Below are 18,040 nucleotides of genomic sequence, written 5' to 3'. Positions count from 1 at the left end.
AATAATATTTGGAAGGATGTGAAATACGATTGCGGTGCGGTTTTAACCGGATAATTCTGGTTTTACTTAATAAATAAGATTTCGAATCGCAATAATGCAAATGAATAACGCATCGGATTTTTACTGCAAGGAATCAGGTTACGAGAAGAAAGGGATTTTCGGTCGGCATGGCCGATCAATTTTTCAATCACCAGCCTTTCCCATTGTTTCACGGAAAAGAAATTCTTTCTCCTTTCTCCTTAGTCGCTAAAATATTCCGACCACACGAGAATGAGAATATCACGATAAACAATTCACCTTTTCATCCACGCGGAAGGAAACGTTTTCGAATCTTTTATCAGTTCGAAATTCTCATTCCCTCTACAAAGTTTCCTTTTTTCGCTATAAGGCTCCCTGTTATCCTAAGCTTAGATTCTCATTAAACTCTAATTTACACGAAGCTTTCCTCTACCGACCCATTCTCCCCTCTTATCTCGCCTCCTCCCTCTCTTTCCAACCTATCGTTTACTTCAAAAAATGTTCTCTCCATGCAAAGTCCACTCCGCACATAAAATTTGTCCCTTTGAAAAATTCCTACTCGTTTTCCTGCCATTTATTTCGTTTGCTTAAAATTTCTTTCTACCTCGAATTCCATCCCTCCTTACGATTCCGCTTCCCTTGAAACTTCTTTGAGAAATAAAATTGAAAAATCGTAGTCATTCTTCCGTGTCCTTTGACCATTTTCCATTTCATATTTCGAAAGAGAGGCACGATTGACGGACCTCTGAGAATCATCCGAGAATCGGTGGAATAATGCAAAGGAATTTATATTTGTTAATCGATATTTCGAAAAAAAAAAAAGAAAAGAAAAAGGAACAGTGTATAATGTTTAATATGGTGTTAATTTAAAAAAAAATTGGTTTATATGTTTTTATTCACAGTACCATGATTCTCGGTTCTTTCTCGAGCATAATTTTCTGCTCGACATGGAAGTGTAAATAAAATGTATAGCGAAAAATTAAATTTAACGCGTTAGTTGTTCTAAATCCTGAATGATAGAGACTAGTTCAGATTAGTTTTCTAATCCTTTTAGTCATTGGGAACGAGTCGAATGAAAAATTTGAATCTTTGTGAAATTTTGTTGAGCAGTTTAGTCGGATTTGTTATCGAAGCATTTATTGCATATCGATGGGCGAAAGATCGTTTTATCCTGATTTTTTCAAAAAAAAGAAAAGCTTTGTTTAATCATTCGAATCAGTGTATCATTCGTGATTCAAATATTTTATTCGATGCATACATCGATCAATTTTTTTTTATCAAAAAACGTCGATTGCGTTATTTTTCTTTGAACAACATAAATGTATCGAAATATGAAAAATTAGGAAATCTAAGAAACAACACGAAATATCCAAACTTAACTGTAAAGTTAAATGAATTAAAAATAAGAAATGTAAAAGATTTGATCGAAAATAAATTATTGTAAAAGAAAAAAGAGAAGATATGCAAAAAAGAAAGAGAAAGAAAGAGGATATTCGGGTCACGTGACTAATAGAAAATTTAAATTTTCTTCTTTGAAAAAGTTCGAAATTATTCTCAGTCTTATAATTACGAGAATTAGCCTCGACAAGTTTTTCCATTCTTCTAATAGGATTTTCTTAATCATTTGCAACCGTCCTCCGAACAGCAATGGAACGCATTAAGATAAACCCTCTTAAAGAACTTAATCTTATTTTAAGTCGAACGTATTTTAACGTTCAACATTGACTGATTCTCGATTCCCCTTACTTTTCTCCCGTGTTCTCGTTATCGCGATAATACAGAGGAAATTATGCTTTTGGTCGTCTCTACACGGCTTGGAAACTTGGAGTCTCGTCGCTCTTTGCGAACGAACTGCGACAAATGTGTAATAAGACGATAGATATTTAAAAAAAAAAAAATTTAGTGATTCGAGGATTCGACTAAAGAAATTTCTTATTAAAATTTATAGAGAAATAAGTAACTCGTACGTATTTTCTTTTTCGTTTAAAAATTAATAAACAAATATGAAGATATTTTATTGATTTGCTTATTTATAAAAATCTAGTAAATTTACTATTATATTTTAAATCGTATTAAAAATTATAAATATGAAGATCAAGTTGTTAATTTTTAAATTAAAACCAAGGAATGTTAATAATTTAATTAAGAAAGATAATTTTATATATTTTAATCGAATATTTTAATATACACGAATAAAGTAATGATTAATGATTAATGAGCCAAAGAAATATAAAAATAAACATTCCTCGATTTTTTTTTGTATATAAAAAGATCTAAGATAAATAAATGAAACAAAGAAAGAAGAAACGTTACTATAACAAATAATCATGCAAAATTTTGAGCATGATGTAATCATCCATCCATATCGAATCGAAAAAACAAGTAAAAAGAACAAAAATATATAACGTGACTTACTATCAGATGCCAAGGATATCATTATCGTGATCCGGAATATCGAGAAGGCTGTCATCGAGTAGAGACAGGTGATATCTTGAGGAAGTTTCACGACGTGTCACAAAGATAAAGGCAAATAAAATGATATCTGCAGTCCAGATGACCAGGATACCCAAAGGAAATCTTCCAGGACTTGGATTGGAGTGGATCACGTAGATCTTGGCTCGACATCGCTTTCCAAAAGCTAATATTTGCGATATAATCGTCGTTTCTTTCTAATGAAATTTTTTTAATCTAAAATTATGATTGAAAAACGACGTCAATTACCAGATCAACCACCACGAGAGAGGATGATAACTACGAAATCCATCTGTAAAAGAAATATATAAATAAGTGAATTAACGATCGAATAAACAGGTAAATTAATTAATAAGTAAACAATTAAAATTAACAATAAGAAATTAATTGCGAAATAAATATTGCACTTTAATAAATAAATAAATATAAATAAATTAATGAATTAATTACATGTAAATAAATAATTATCATTATCAAAACGGTATAAAAAATGTTAATAAATATCGAAAAACAAATAATATTGTAAATTAATTTATATATTAATAGAATTAAAGTAAATCGATCTATTCGCCACGAAGGCTCGTTGGATAATGAGCCGTTCTCGCGACCTCCTTTGTATTTATCGAACCTCGCGTAACGAAAGTTTGGCGAGAATTTATTTCCTTTTCCAATTTCGTCAAAAGTGATTTTTCAAAAACAACTATCAATAATTTAACGATATCTTTTATTATTAATTTATCATTAATTTATACTACTTAACGATTTATTATTACAATAAAAGAAATATTTAATATATTTTTACAAATTAAAATTGAATTTTACAATTTTTTTTCGCATCAATTTTCAATTTAAAATTGTTAAAAAATAAAAGTTAAAATGATGGATAATCCAGAATAATTACCATAAACAAAATTTTATTTCTATTCGTACTTGATTAAAAATGGCAAAAGACGATTCGAAACGATAATCATGCTTTAAAATAAAATTTACATAGCTATTACTATTTTTCATAAAATAGTAGCGATTTGACTCCTGCCAATGAAAATAATTTTACGATACGAGATAAGAGATTTAAAGGGTGATTTAATTTATGGAAATTAATCTTATATAGGAGGACAGATCCGATGAAACTCGAAACGGTGGATAGTCCTAATTAAGTTGCCTCGTAAATTACCGTTGCGTGTAATTAAGTAGCAGTTAGTAGTAATCCAATTGAACACGGTTGCTCTTTTCGGTACACCGGCCGAGTATAGAAAGTTAAATTTCTATGCTAGCCGGACGAAAACAAGATATTAATTATACAGTTTACAGTTTTACAACGTTTTATTAAAAACATAGCAAAGAAAACATTTGGAAAATAACAACAATCTTCCATTATTTGCCTATAATTATTTATCCTCAATTATTTGTAATAATAAATAATTTTAAAGTAATTGTGATTTTTTTTATAAACAAAAAGTTAAATCTACATGGATAATAAAAATAAGTTAACTTTTTTTCCTCAATTTCTCTTCGAAGAAATTTTCTTTTTCACCGAGGAAAAAATTTTATTTCGTCAATTTTTACATCTCACCCTCTTCCTCCTCGTTCTAAAATAATCTTTTTAAATAATATCCTATATTAAGTCTCGTAAATTAATTTTAAAAACGAAACGTCTTACTCTCAATAAGTAACCATATCTCGCGAGAACCAATAATATATATATAAAACTGCCAATACACAAAACAATCCTCTTGTTTCTTCCCTCCTTGTTCCTCCGGTAAGAGCCTTAGAACGAATCAACCGGATGCTAAATAAATCCTACTTTTCCCCGGCTGTTCCACCGATTAATTTCACGCCGAATAAATCCATTCTCTCTCTTTAAACCTCTTTAAACCGCCTTCCATGGATCCCCCGATTTTCATGGAACTTCCTTCCCAATCGGACGTGCCGATTAATTATTTTCAACGATCCAAGCAACACGAACGGGCCTCCATTTCTAACATTGATGCTCCTGCGAAATGCGCGTGCCGTGTCCCTGGATATTCTATGGACCTTCTGTCCATTCAACTGATCGTTGCCCTCGTTTAATCGTCGCGAATTAACGATTCTTCCATTACCTTCTCCTTGCCTTCATTTATTATTCACTTTACGATTTGAAGAAGAAATTTTTTAACTTCAAGGAAAATTACTCTTGGAAAATTGTATTAATATAATGTGCAAAAATTGATGGATTATTCTATTCGATAAGTAATCTTGGAATGTAAGAAATTTCGAAATATTTGTAGAAATGCGTTTATATTTGAAGTGATGGGTTGAAAGGAAATTTTAATCTTAATGGTGATCTTTGGAAGATTACTTTTGTTTTAAAAATTATTGTGGAAACGTTTATATTATGAAATTACAAATTGAAATTCTTTTATATTTATCTTTATTTTTATCTATTAATTTGATAGTAATATGAAATATAACAAATTTATTTTCCAATTTTCAAAATACTTGTACAATGTATTCGCGAATTTTATAAAAAGAAAAAAGAAAATTTTAACTTTAAATAGTTGTAAATAGTTGCAATTTTGTATGTTATTTATTTGAAGAATCTCTTGGTTCATCCATATTTATTTTCTCGTCGTAATCTCTATGGGACACGATTTTTCCCCCAGTTTTCAAAATATTTGAAGAATGTATTTTTTGATACACATAGCTCTCAATCCCCTTAGCGATTTTGTTTTCAACGGTGACGAAACTTTGAATTTTAACTGCAATAATTTTTATAGTAACAGGAATTGTAAATTCAGATTATGAAACGATAAAAAATATTTCGAATAACGATAATCGAACTTGCTATGTTTTTCCTGGTTGTTTTTTTTTTTTTTTTTTTATTTCGTGCTTTTTAATATAACTCCCTTCCGTGGGACTATGTTTGTATTTCCCTGGGTATACTGGGTACAATTTATACGTTCATTTCGTGCATGTTTGTGTCCCATTTTTGTATCCGTGGAAAACAATATTTCACTGATAAATAAATGAATAAATATCACGTGTCATAATATAAATATTGTTATATTGTTTAAAATAATGTATCTACACTGCAAAATTCCTAAACAATCTTTTAGATATATAAAGAAAGCAAAGAAAAAATTTAAATCACCGATAAATTATTGAATGATTTGATAAATTTTCTCCAATATTTCGATCGAAACGTTCTAAAACGCCTAATTAAAATAATAACAGAAAGAAAACGTTTAATTTGTTATCCAAAAATTAACATTACAAAAAATCTAAATCTAAACTTTTTACATTTCACCATTTTATTTTCACACACTCTCTCTCTCTCTCTCTTCCTTCTTCCAAATCAAAATATTCCTATTAAAAAATATCTAATTATTAACCAAAACCTATTTCTCACAAAAATTATTCACTTATCGTTTATTTCTCGTTCGAGATAAATACAAATTCATCCCTTAATCAATTCGCAACAAACATTATACCGCGACTTGACATTATCCCGTCCCCGTTCAGATTTATGCAAATCGGTCAGCCGCGGCCAAGGTTTACACACTTGGAAACTCCGTTACAAGAAAAATCAAATTGCTCTCACGTTCTTTTCGGCCACCACCCTGCTTTATTCATCCCATTCTGGACATTAAACATTCATATTCTCCCTGGCGTGAATTTTAAAATTCCCCCTCTCGTGAATGTCAAACTTTCTTCCATCCTGCCGTGAGACCTGCCCCTCTTCCCTCTCTTTTTTTTCGACTTTCTCCCCTCTCTCTCTCCCTATCTTTCTTCACCTATTTGACTTAAGTACCGTGAAACCCGGCCCAGATAGGTACGAGCCGAGAAACATCGTTCTTTCTCGAACGAAATATTCGACGTCATCCCTTTCCACGATCACGATGGTTTGTGAATTTCTTTTTTTTTTTTTTTCTAATTAGCCGGTTTCAGCAACGGTTATGCTCACGGTCACGAGTTCTTCGAGTATGGTCGAGAGTAATCGGCTTGACACGATTTCGTACTCGTGTCGAGTACGTTAAAATCGTGACGTGGATATCGATGTAAATAGATATTGTTAAATTGTTTATGTTTTTGGTGCACGTCGATGGTTTATTATGTTGGGGGGAAAGGGAGGGAGGGTTTAATTGTGTTTTTCGAGAGTAATTTGACATTTGATTTCGCCTTTGTGTAATTTTTGAACGTGGAACGATGGATCAATATTAAAATTGCGAATTGACGCGTTACACATTATCGTCGAATGTTTATTTTCCTTATCGTGTAATTTTCCATCAAACGCATATTTATTGCACAAATTTTCACACGTTTCTTGTGAAAATCTATATTTTTATACGAGGCAAATATTAGTGTTTACTGTCTCTTGTGCTATGTACAAAAATTGGTCGTATTTGTGTCTACTTGTGTATCAATTTGTTAAAATTATATTTTTCTTTATACCATATCCCTTTATGTATACACGCGTCATTGAATCTTTGAACACTATTTTTTTTCTTTCTTTTTTTTTAAATATTAAAAGTAGACGTACAATGTTTGTGCATCAACCCAATACAACACGCGTTTCGTTTTACATCGTTTTAAATAAATTTTACGAATATAAATATAAAAAGTTTCATTCAATAATACTATCGGAAGAATTAAATAATTAATAATCTTAAAAAGATTTAACCTTATTCATTTTTGGATAAAATTTTTCCAAGCATCTATATATATATATATCTTTTAAATTTAAAAAATAAAGGATACAAATAAAAAAAAATATTAGAATAATACACATACATCGTATTTCAAAGAGAACGCTATTCTTTGCGCAATTTCTTCTCTCACAAGAGAAGAAATTCTCTCCAATATCTCTGATAAAAATGCGATCTCTCCCTTGGAAGACTATAAATTCTCATTCTTAAATGCAAACCGTGCGCTTAACTTACAATTTTCTTTTCCCCACTTTTTTTTCCTTTTTCTTTTTTTTTTTTTTCTTTCTTTTCTTTATTTACGACGATCGATGTTCACTCAAATAAACGCGTATTACGTGCCCGAATGCTTATTAAATTCCGTAACTCAACCTGTCTGACTTTTAACGTCCGATTCCATTAAATTGAGATGGGGGGAGGGGGGCCAAGGCCGATAATAAGGCTGTGCGCGATAAATTTCGATAAAAATGAGGGTCCTTTTCTTTCGACAAAGTGGGGGATAATGAAGTTTTCGAACGAAGAAGGGGACAAAAATACGAAAAAGAAGAGCGAAAGGGACGAAATTTGGTCGAATATTAATAATTTATTCCGGTGAATAAAAATTAATGAGATGTGATACGAATCCTGTTCGAATCAATTGGAATTTCATATGATAAGAATCGAGTGATATTTTGAATATAAATTACATTGTAAATTTATAATTCATGGAATATTGATGCAATGTTAATTGATATATTGATATTTTTAACATGATGTTAACGATATATCAAAATAGGAGGCGAATGAATTGAATTATTAAAAGTATTGGAAATTTGGGGAAAGTTGATATTAAAAATATTTCGAAATTTTGATTTTACACGTGTCGGTGTATCTAAATTTTTCTTTTCCTATGATACTTTGTAATAGCATGTTTCTTACCGGTATGAAATTTCAAAGGCATCGAAACAAAGGGATCACGTATCACGAAGTGAAATTTCAAACGAAATATTCTTTTAATCCTCTGTCAATCGTTAGTTTTGTGAAATAACAACCAACTTCAATCCTTTGTATCCCTCATCAGTTTCTTAGATTAAAAAATTTTTTATTTGCATTTCAAACTAATTGCAATGATGGAATTACGTGCAAAAGATATGAAGAGAAAATTCGTTATTTAAAAATCTAAAGTTAAAAACAACCCCTTACATTTTTCATCACATTTTCCTCCTCACATTTTTAATTTCTCAATCCACACAATCAAAATTCAAAATCACATCTATCTATTTCCCTATCATCCAAATTTTTAATTTTCAAACGACGCAAAATTGTATTTAAATCCTTACACTCCTAACTATTCACATTTTCAATTTTTATCCACACACTCAAAATTCAAAGAACACACTGTTGAGAAATTACATATTTAGCATTCCTCCTCCACATCTTTTCTATTCACGCATCCAAACGAAATACATAAAATTACATCCCCTAAAAAATTTAAAATTCCAAACATTTCTTCGTCCACATTTCCAATATTTCGAAATAATTCTTATCAGCACGTATCAAAAAATCGGCAGAAAAAAAGAAGAAAGAGAAGAAAAGAAAAGAAACGTATCCACTCGCGAAACGGATCCCACGAAATCCCCATTATCGCCGTAAATCCTTCAATACCATTCGCAATCCCATCCACCCGCCCCCATTCATGGTCCCCTCGCAAAGCAAGGGACGAACAAACGACTATTTCACGTGGAAACAGGCGGGTGAAGACGTCACTTCTACCCTTTCACACCGTTAAAGGAGGACGCGCGCACCGTGAAAACAACCGAGCAGCTCCTTTGTCCCCGCCCTACCTAAGCTGTCGTTTCACCCCTTTGGCTCTCGTTGAAACGCGATAGGCGGCCGAACGAACGCGGCCGATGGATGCAACAAAAACATCCGTCCACGGTTTATCCAACCTCCTCTGGCTTCGGCACATCCTTTATTTCCGCCCGACTCGAAACGCCACCGGAGGAAATCTTCCCCTCGATTGAGCCTCAATACCCGCGAAATTAGGTTCGCGCGATTCCCTGAGCTACGACCGCGAGATTTGTCGGAGGAGGAGTGGATTGAGGGACGGGACAGTGGTTCTTTTGGACTCTTCTCGCCACGCTTGATAATAAGAAGAAACCAAACGTGGTTTTTCTTGTACAGTACGGATGTAATTTTGAAAATTAATTTCTTTTTTTTCAGACACAAGTATAAATTATAATTACGTTATAAAGTATTTGGGTGAAAATTTAATAATTACAAATATAAACTTACTTTCGGAGAAATTACTTGGATAATTTATTCTTCGGAATAAAAATAATTAACCATAAAATAAGTAACCGAGATTAATATCTGGAAACTGTATGAGAGTTTGAATAAGTGATCAACTTGTGAAGCACAAGTTTATTTGAGATTTTTAACTAGTTATTTTTCCAATTATCCGTCTTTTGTTTATATTATAAAGTAACGATTTTGATGCAATGATTGATCCTTGGCAAACTTTGAAAATTGGAAAATATAATATTGTAATGGAATAATGATCCATGTTTGGAATAGGAATATTCCAGGGAATATATTATGTTACGTTATATTCTTGTTGTTGTTATTGATCGATAGCGTTCCGTGTCTTGGAAGAAGTTAAGAACCACTGAGATAGAAGGATGAGCCTTATGGAGGATATAATGCCGTGATTCTTTTGTTGCACGGTGTTGAGATACAATGGAATTTGGAGTCGTGCAGGGATTCTGTTTTTATTATTAGGAAGTTGGAATTAAAAGTTGGAAAGATGTAGGTTACGAAGATGTATTCCGATGATTTTTTGGACGAAGTTGAACAAATCAATTATTCTTTTTCTTTTGAGAAAAGAAGATTATCAAAATTCTCAGATCAGAATTCCTTGACAATTCTTTAAATTTATTATGAAGTAAAAAGAAAATATGATAGAATATAATGGAAATACTTTTTCCTATTTGCATTTAAATATATTCCATTTAGAGAAAGTTGTTTCACGCTCGAATAAATTGTACCCCGTTGCTTCTTATTAAAAGTGGTAATTCAAGATGTTTGACTTTTAATACTTTTGTATTAATGTCGCCTCGTAGAAGTTAATAAACCAAGAGTACACACAAGTTACGTTAAAGTTGAGAACAAATGTATTCTTTTATATAAATGAAACAAAATTAATGTTCGTTAAACAATCGCTTCGTTTATTTCTAATTTTATATTTCATCCGTTCTATTTTTTTTATTTTTCGTTCCCCCTTATTATTTTCAAAAATTCATTTCAATTTCACGCGTTGCAGCATCATTACACCTTTCATCCATTGTTTCAATTTCACACATTTCTCGACATCGCATTTTTATACTTTTATACGATCTATCAATTCCTCCTCTCCTTTCTTTCCTCCCTTTAAAAATTTAACCTCAATTTCACGCATTCCACAGCGATCTTCATACGACATATCCTCTCCTTTCAAATTACCACTCGTCATTCCACAATAATTTTCCCCAATTATTCCCTCAACTCCCTATAATCTAACACTCTCCACTCTCTCTTCTCATTCCGCATTTCACAATTCCCAATTTGCAAAAGCTACCACTTCAAGAATTATTCCACTCCGTCTTCGATCTCAACAAATTTTCACGATATCGTGATATTCGGGCTCAGCCAGAGATTACAATACCCAATATGCCGCCGCCATTACGGTCTCCACTTTAATTCAAATTCCCACCGCGAGTCGAAGGGCGACGTCGATTCTTGGACTCGTCTTGGAAAACGATAAAAGCTTCGAAAGATATCCACGATGTTCGCGCGAGTGTAAAGAGATAACGCCCCCCTCCGTTGCGAAACTTTGGAAAATTTGTCGAATCCGAACTCGAATGGTGGTGGAATCGAATCGAGAATTAGGATGGGATTTAAAAAAAAAAAAAGTTTTGCTTACGTCGATACTTTAGGAGAACAACCACGTTAAAGTTTGGAAAGCGATGGAAAGTGTCGGTTAATTTATCGAGGAGAGATGAGGTAATTTACGTACAATTACTCGTTGCTTCTTTGCAAAATGTGTAATACGATAAGTTTCTGATCCTTCTTTTAATAATAAATCCCCCTTTTAACAAGATTTAACGCGCGAGAATTTCAAATGAGGAATTTTTATCCGTTTTGGAGTTGTAAAATGTTTTTTTAGATCGTGAATTATTGTTGTGGATTAAAAGAAGGATGGAATGTCGAAAAGGTTTAGAAAAATTCAGGATAATATAAGGATGCAAAACTGAGTGCAGTGCGGGATTGAAAATGGCAGGTCGAAATTTTTATGAACCAAAGTTTGCAGTGTCCTCGAGTCCAAAGATTGAGAAACTGAGAATTCGTAAATTTCACGTCCATTCGAGGATTCGAAGTCAAAATGTGGAAACTTCAGATTCCAGAGTATTGAAATTAAAATTTCAAAGGAAATCTTCGACTCTCGTGCAATTCTCTTCACGAACAGGACAAAACGACAAGCTTTTCATCTAATCGTTCAATTTCAGTATTAACGTATAAATAAACTGCAACAGCAGTTGAGAAATTAAATTCCAATTAGTGTACCACGAGAAAATCGAGGTATCTTTGGAACGATACTTTTTTTATCAGCTTTTTCTTGTTAAAGAAGCTAATGGCCTCGACTGCTATCATCATCCTAGTAATATCCCTCCAGTTCATGAAAGTAAGCTTCTACAAAACAGTCTTTTTTTTTCAATCGGAACGGCTTTAATAATCCCATTAGGATTCCGCCAACATTCTTCGCGGAATCCGCGGTTTTACTTCCACGAATGCTGCGAGACCGCGAAATTTTTCCTCCACTTGAATTCAATGCAAGGCACGAATGCATCGTGTTCCGTTAATTTTCGTGGAAAAACAATTTACATTTTCACGGAGTACTGCATTGTAAAAATACGTATAATAAACGAAAAATAATTAAATAGTATAAATTATACGACAAAGAATTAAATTGTCAGATTTAGACTCATTTGTTGCTCGTCGATATATTAATTGATTATTTAAAAAAAATGAAATGAACTTGTAATTTATTTTAGTAATTGTAAAATATTTATAACAAAGACCTATAAAAGATATTTCTTGAATATTGTAATCCTCTGGATTTCTATATTTCTCAAAAATTCAACTATCAAAGATTTTCATCCCTGATTATGACTAAAATGTATAATACTATCCCTTTAAAATTAATATTAATTTCTATTCGCGCAATTAAATACAATTAATTATTTCTACAACGATATTTTAATTCCAATTATCCGTTCGCAACAACAGATTTAGACTCACATTGTTAGAATTTATTTTAAATTAACAAAAGAACGTGTTGTTAAAAAATTTATAAACAGGTAATATAACAAACTAAACTAAACTAAACTAAACTAAACTAAACTAAACTCTCTCGAAAACTACTTGTAGCTTACAATTAAAACGTAAGCTGAACAAAAAAGAAATGAACGCAAAAGCAAACCGCGAAACGCACTCCACCCCTCGAAACAGGCGACGAACCGTTTACAGTAAAACTCAGCTCAAACAACCATCTTCCACCTCTCGAATTCTCCCTCCCTCCCCTCCCCCCAACTGAAACGCACCACTTGACCGACGCCATTGGTCGGCAAACATTTATCATTCCCAAAAGTTAATTGCCGGCCGTGGTAAACAGCGACGTTTCACCGTTAATGAACGATTCTCGCCGAATAATCGCGTCCGCGAATAAACAGGGCCCCGATTCCTCTTTCGTTTGAACGACGTTGTCGGAAAGGGAGAGAGAAAGGGGCGAGTTTTTCCTCTTCTCGCCGTCGGGTAGAAAAAGTTAACAATTTTCGAGGATTCGAGGGACGAGGAGGAGAGGGAGGGGGTGATAACGAAGGGGTGGCGGAGCGATCCAGGTGCGAACGATCGAGAAGGCACAGAGTTTTTTCTTATCGGGTGCCGATTTTATCACGGTTGCTTGGCTCGAACGTTCTTCTTGCCGAAGGATCAAGACTCTCGTGCAGATTTTTTTATTTATGGAATTATTATGGAAGAAGGGAGGGAGAAAGTTTTGAGAGGATCTTTGTTGAGATTTTAAAATGTCTTACTTATTAGTCGCTTCATTGGAAAAGAATTTTTTTGACAAAGATATCGAAGAATTTCCACGATAATAATAATTCAAAAAATAAAATCAGCATCATTTGGATTCAGAGTTTGGATTTTGGAGATGGTATATTGGTATTATATATAGTTTGTGCAAAAGTAAAAGGAGTGTTTCAAATCATACGTGTATTTGTAGAAAAGGAGAATGATTTATCTCTGGCCCACAATTTGCACGACAAAAATAAAAAATCAAACGATTCCACTCGAGTTCTTAAATTCAACATCGCTCGTGTGGTCGTTTGTTCACACGCAGGCTGCTTCGTGTCAACTTTTATCATTCCTCGTCAATTCGTGCATAAATTCCACCTCGTTAGAATCTCGCGAAAGACAGGCAGTTTTCGTAAATACTCGCAGTCGGTTGTGCTGCCTCCTCTTTGAGAACGGAAAAGGAAAGGTTAAACGAGGAGATGAACGCGAGAAAGAAGGATAGGAACACGTGGCGATGCCATGGGCCCACGAAAATGTGACCGCGAATGAAACTTCTTCAACTCGCCGCCCACCTTTATTAAAGTGTTAACTTTGAAAGAAATCTCGAAGATCGCCCTAGAAATTACTTTCTTTCGTTTTATTTCCGTTTTTGAAATATTCGTTTTGTTCTTCCTTTTGGAATTATTAAAATTGTGATCTCGGATTTTTTAAAATACGTTACTTCTTTACGTTACTTCTTTCGCTTTAAATATTCATTTCCAACATTTAAATTTTAAGATTGGAGACAGGCAATTGGAGGGAAATATATTGCTACGTTTAAAAAAAAATTTATATCAAGTATTAATATTTAGAATATTAATAAACGATGTAGTCAAAAATATGTACAATTATTATTACGGGCAATAATACGATATTTTAAAATATTTATTTCTACACGTAACTCTTAACTTGAAGAGATCAAAATGTCATTAATCTCTCTGCCTCTCTCTCGTCAATTTCGAATATTTATTTTTCACTAAGCTCCATACGATTCGAAGCGCGAAATTTTCTAATTTTTATCTCGTTAGAAAAGCTTCCACTATCGATCGACGGGGGCAGCCGAGTGAAAGTTACGAGGACCTCGTCGACCGGAAGTCGATGGATGTAGCGTTTCCCGAGGGATGCAGGCCGACGAGCCCCGATTAAACGAGGCTAATCGAGGCCGAAATAAACCGATTAAATCTAGATCCATCCACCTCCGCTTGGGCGTCTTAAAACTATCTAATCTTACGATACCAAGTTGGCACACTTTTTGTGTGAAAACGTTTTTCACGCGGTGCCGTATGCAAATGAAAATTTCGAAAGAGCTCTTTATAGAAACGAGAATGCTAGAACTCTCCTTCATACGGCTCATAATCGCGGGATCGTTCGGAGAAAAGTAGTTGGAGAAGAGAAGAAACTCGAAAGTGGAAATTATTAATTTGTCATCTTTGACATTCGAATTTCTGATTCGTCTCGTTAAAGGATCTTTGATAGAATTTATCTCCGATTAAATTTCGAGGTAAGAGGAATATTCAATGTATTCTAAATTCCTAACTATTTAGTCTAATTGCCAGTTCTTCTAAGATCGAGATATTCCACGAGAAATAACGAGGAATTAAACAGGAATATATTCATGTACCTCTTCGTTCCTTTTTCCAGCAAACGAATCAAATTCGAGAAACGATTACTTGATTTTGTAAAGTCTTGTAAAGTCTGTTAAAAGTTTAACTAAAGAAAGATTTAAAAAAAAAATACAAACACGAGATACGACGAAGAATGACAAAGGCGGTATATTATAATACCTTTGGCGGTGAGCGAGATAATTGAAAAGCGAGGATAATGGACTGGGCGGATAATCGAAAAGCCGGAAACTCGAGGATCCCACTGTATCGCCTTTAACGTGTCTGCATCCGTGATGTAGGAAACGCGTGCATTGGAAACAGGGCCGTTGAAGGTGGAGACCCGCGAGAAGCTCGGTGTTGAGCGTGAAATCGAAATTCGATTCTCTTCCCTTCGATGGATTTTTGAGTTTTCTGACGAACGATGCGTTTCAGGATAATTCAGGAATTCTAAAAACGAATTCTAAAAATAATCACACTGCGATAAGTTAATAGTAATTTCTTGGCGCCGGTCAATTCTTCTATCTTTCTCCTTCTTCCACTTCCGATCATCACAAGCATCGTAATATGCGTAACGCTTTCTCCAAATGGCCATCGAAAAATGTACATACATGCACGCACTATACATTTTGGAAACATTGTCGAAACTCGTGGAAAAGTGAGCGATAAAACACGAGTGACGAAGGTGGACGTGGACTAATCGGGTTGGTAATCGCGTGGTTAAAATACCGCACGGATCAGAGGAGAAGCGTGCGGAGGAGGGTTGGCATAAATTACAATCGGCCGTGGAGGGGAGAGAGGAAGTTCCCTGTGGCGTTTCCAACGGGTGAAACTCGTGGGTGAGTTATCGTGGAAGCAATTTACGAAACCGCAGGCCGAGGGAGGGGGAGCAACATCCAACTTCTCTCGGGGAAGAAATGCCCCTGGAAGAAGAATGCAATTTCTTGCCTCGCCCGCGGAGGAAGCCCCTTCCCCTCCCCTTCGTTGCGCCCTATTTCGCCGAATGTCCGGTGCGTGTCACGGACAAAGGGTTGTGCGAACGTGGACGAAACGAAAAATGCAGCCGGAAATTTTCGAATAACGAAGATGGATGGAGAAGGGTCGGGTTGGCTTTAATATCGAATCGTTGGACATGATCGAGAAGGGAAATGCAAGAGTGGAGATACGTGTATACGCAATTTTTTGTAATAATATTTTTCGAAGAATTGAGAAGATATGTATACGTGTGTGTATAGGATATTTTACGCTGCTCCATGCGTCTTTCCCCTCTCATAAGTGCAAACACTTCGTTTGAATACGATAGAATTGAAAAGTGTCTCGAAATTGCAAGCAATTTATTTCAGAATTTATAGCAAGTTGGTATCTATATTGTGTGCATAAAATATACAGAAAACGACTGAAAATCGGCAGCATTCGTATACTTAAAAATTGGAAATTGGAAGAAATACAGCGCGGATGAATTTTCGCAGTTGTTTCGCGAGATTGTCAGATTGTCGGCTATTCGTTTGGCAGGCCATTAAATTTCGAGTTGGATCCGCGGTATTAGCTCTTGAGATTGGGCTGGCAAGACGGGGAGAGGGGGAGGGGGACGAAGAGTGATTAAAAAGAATTTAATCTGCTCCCGCAGACGAGGGATTTGTCGGTCCATCGTTGGTGAAACTTGTTAGCCGTATAACGTTGGGATAGATACGTAAGCGGATTGGTTATTTCGAAAAGCTGGAAACTTGGAACACGCATCGTTCCAACAGTAAGAATAATTTATTTTCTGCGTATTTTCATTTCTTCAACAATCGCCAGACTAACGTCTGAAAATAATACGTAATAATAATGCTTTTCAACCTTTTAACTGAGGATACTTTCAGCCCGCAGCCGATCGAAGGAGAAAAAAAAAAAAGAAAATATTTTACTACTAAAATCAAATCATACTCGTATTCTTCAGACTCTATGTTTACATAAAAATTAACATGTGGTTTTATAAACCATACCCGCAGTTTCATTTTGCAAACTTTTAATAATAATTACACAACGATCCTATTACCATTCGATTCGATCTATAAACTCCAATATTGAAATTTAATCAAAACGAAATAAGTTTTGAGAAGAGATTAACATCGGGGAGGATGTTTCCTTTGAGAATATATCGCGTTTTAATCGCAATTTTGAATTATTTAGTTGCTCTTATTTCAATGAAACATGTATAATACACGTTATATTACGATACGGAAATCTCTCGCTATCAACTTGTTATAAATTCTACGCACAAACTCTCCTTTTTTGGAGCCGCACGATGCGCGTCGGTTGATATCTTTAAGAGGATTATACGTATACTTGCGGATACACCCGCAGATTGAACAGAATTCTCACGTTTTCACGATTAATCTTACGTCTTCGTCAACGTGGAGCTACAATTATATCGCGAAAATAAAAAAAAATTATTAAATTGAACATCCATGTTTTCTTGCTACGAATAAATAATTTATTTTGCAAAATAAGAAATTGCGTAAAAATGATAATATTTTCTCGCTTCGCAAGATATTATTCGTCATATTGCAAAAATAAAGAATACACGTATATATAATTTCGTTGTAATTAGAATCATATCTCTTTCGTTATCTTTTTAAAAATTACAATTTTCGATGCAATCTCCTCTTTTGATTTAAAGTTTTTCTGCCCAAACGAGAAAACACGTAATATTTGGATACAATATCTCGTTGCTTGTGAACTATTATTAATTGTCATTTTTACGTGCATAAAACAATCTCCTCCTAGTTATTCATTCGTGCTCGTTATTCGCAAACGAAAAAACTTCGCTCTTTGCTGTGAAATTCGAAAAATTTTCCTCAATCCAAAATAAAAAAAAAGAAAAAAACATTAATAACAATATCCATCACATTTCCAAACAACGCAATATTCCTATCCATATCGATATCACTTGAGCACAAAAAAATTATAACAACGTTCGTTTCGTCCAGCGATTAAAATTTCGAAAATTTGTTTTCTATCTAAAAAAGGAAAAGAGAAAAAAAGGTGTAGCTACAAGTTGGGCAGGGAACGAGTCGCAAGTTCTGTATTTGCCCGATCCAACGATTAATCACCGACTATTCAGACGACTACCTGGCCATTTTTTAAGAGATTAAA

General features: G+C 34.0%; 1 protein-coding gene across 16 annotated transcripts in view; it reads right to left on the bottom strand.

The window, feature by feature from the left end:
• Positions 1 to 18,040, bottom strand: part of LOC108003092 (neuroligin-4, Y-linked-like) — a 307,743-nt gene that overhangs the window by 245,339 nt on the left and 44,364 nt on the right. For 15 of the 16 annotated variants that reach the window (XR_009831121.1, XR_009831122.1, XR_003699067.2 and 12 more), the window contains exon 3: positions 2,434 to 2,782. The gene's annotated coding sequence lies outside the window, so the exon portion shown is untranslated. The remainder of the gene's footprint in view (positions 1 to 2,433; positions 2,783 to 18,040) is intronic. The other variant, XM_062079274.1, reaches the window with a different exon arrangement.

This window comes from Apis cerana, linkage group LG9 (assembly GCF_029169275.1).
Source record: "Apis cerana isolate GH-2021 linkage group LG9, AcerK_1.0, whole genome shotgun sequence".
NCBI classification, from domain to species: domain Eukaryota; kingdom Metazoa; phylum Arthropoda; class Insecta; order Hymenoptera; family Apidae; genus Apis; species Apis cerana.
Note: the sequence above shows the minus strand (reverse complement) of the source record. Positions and strands in the feature narration are given on the sequence as shown.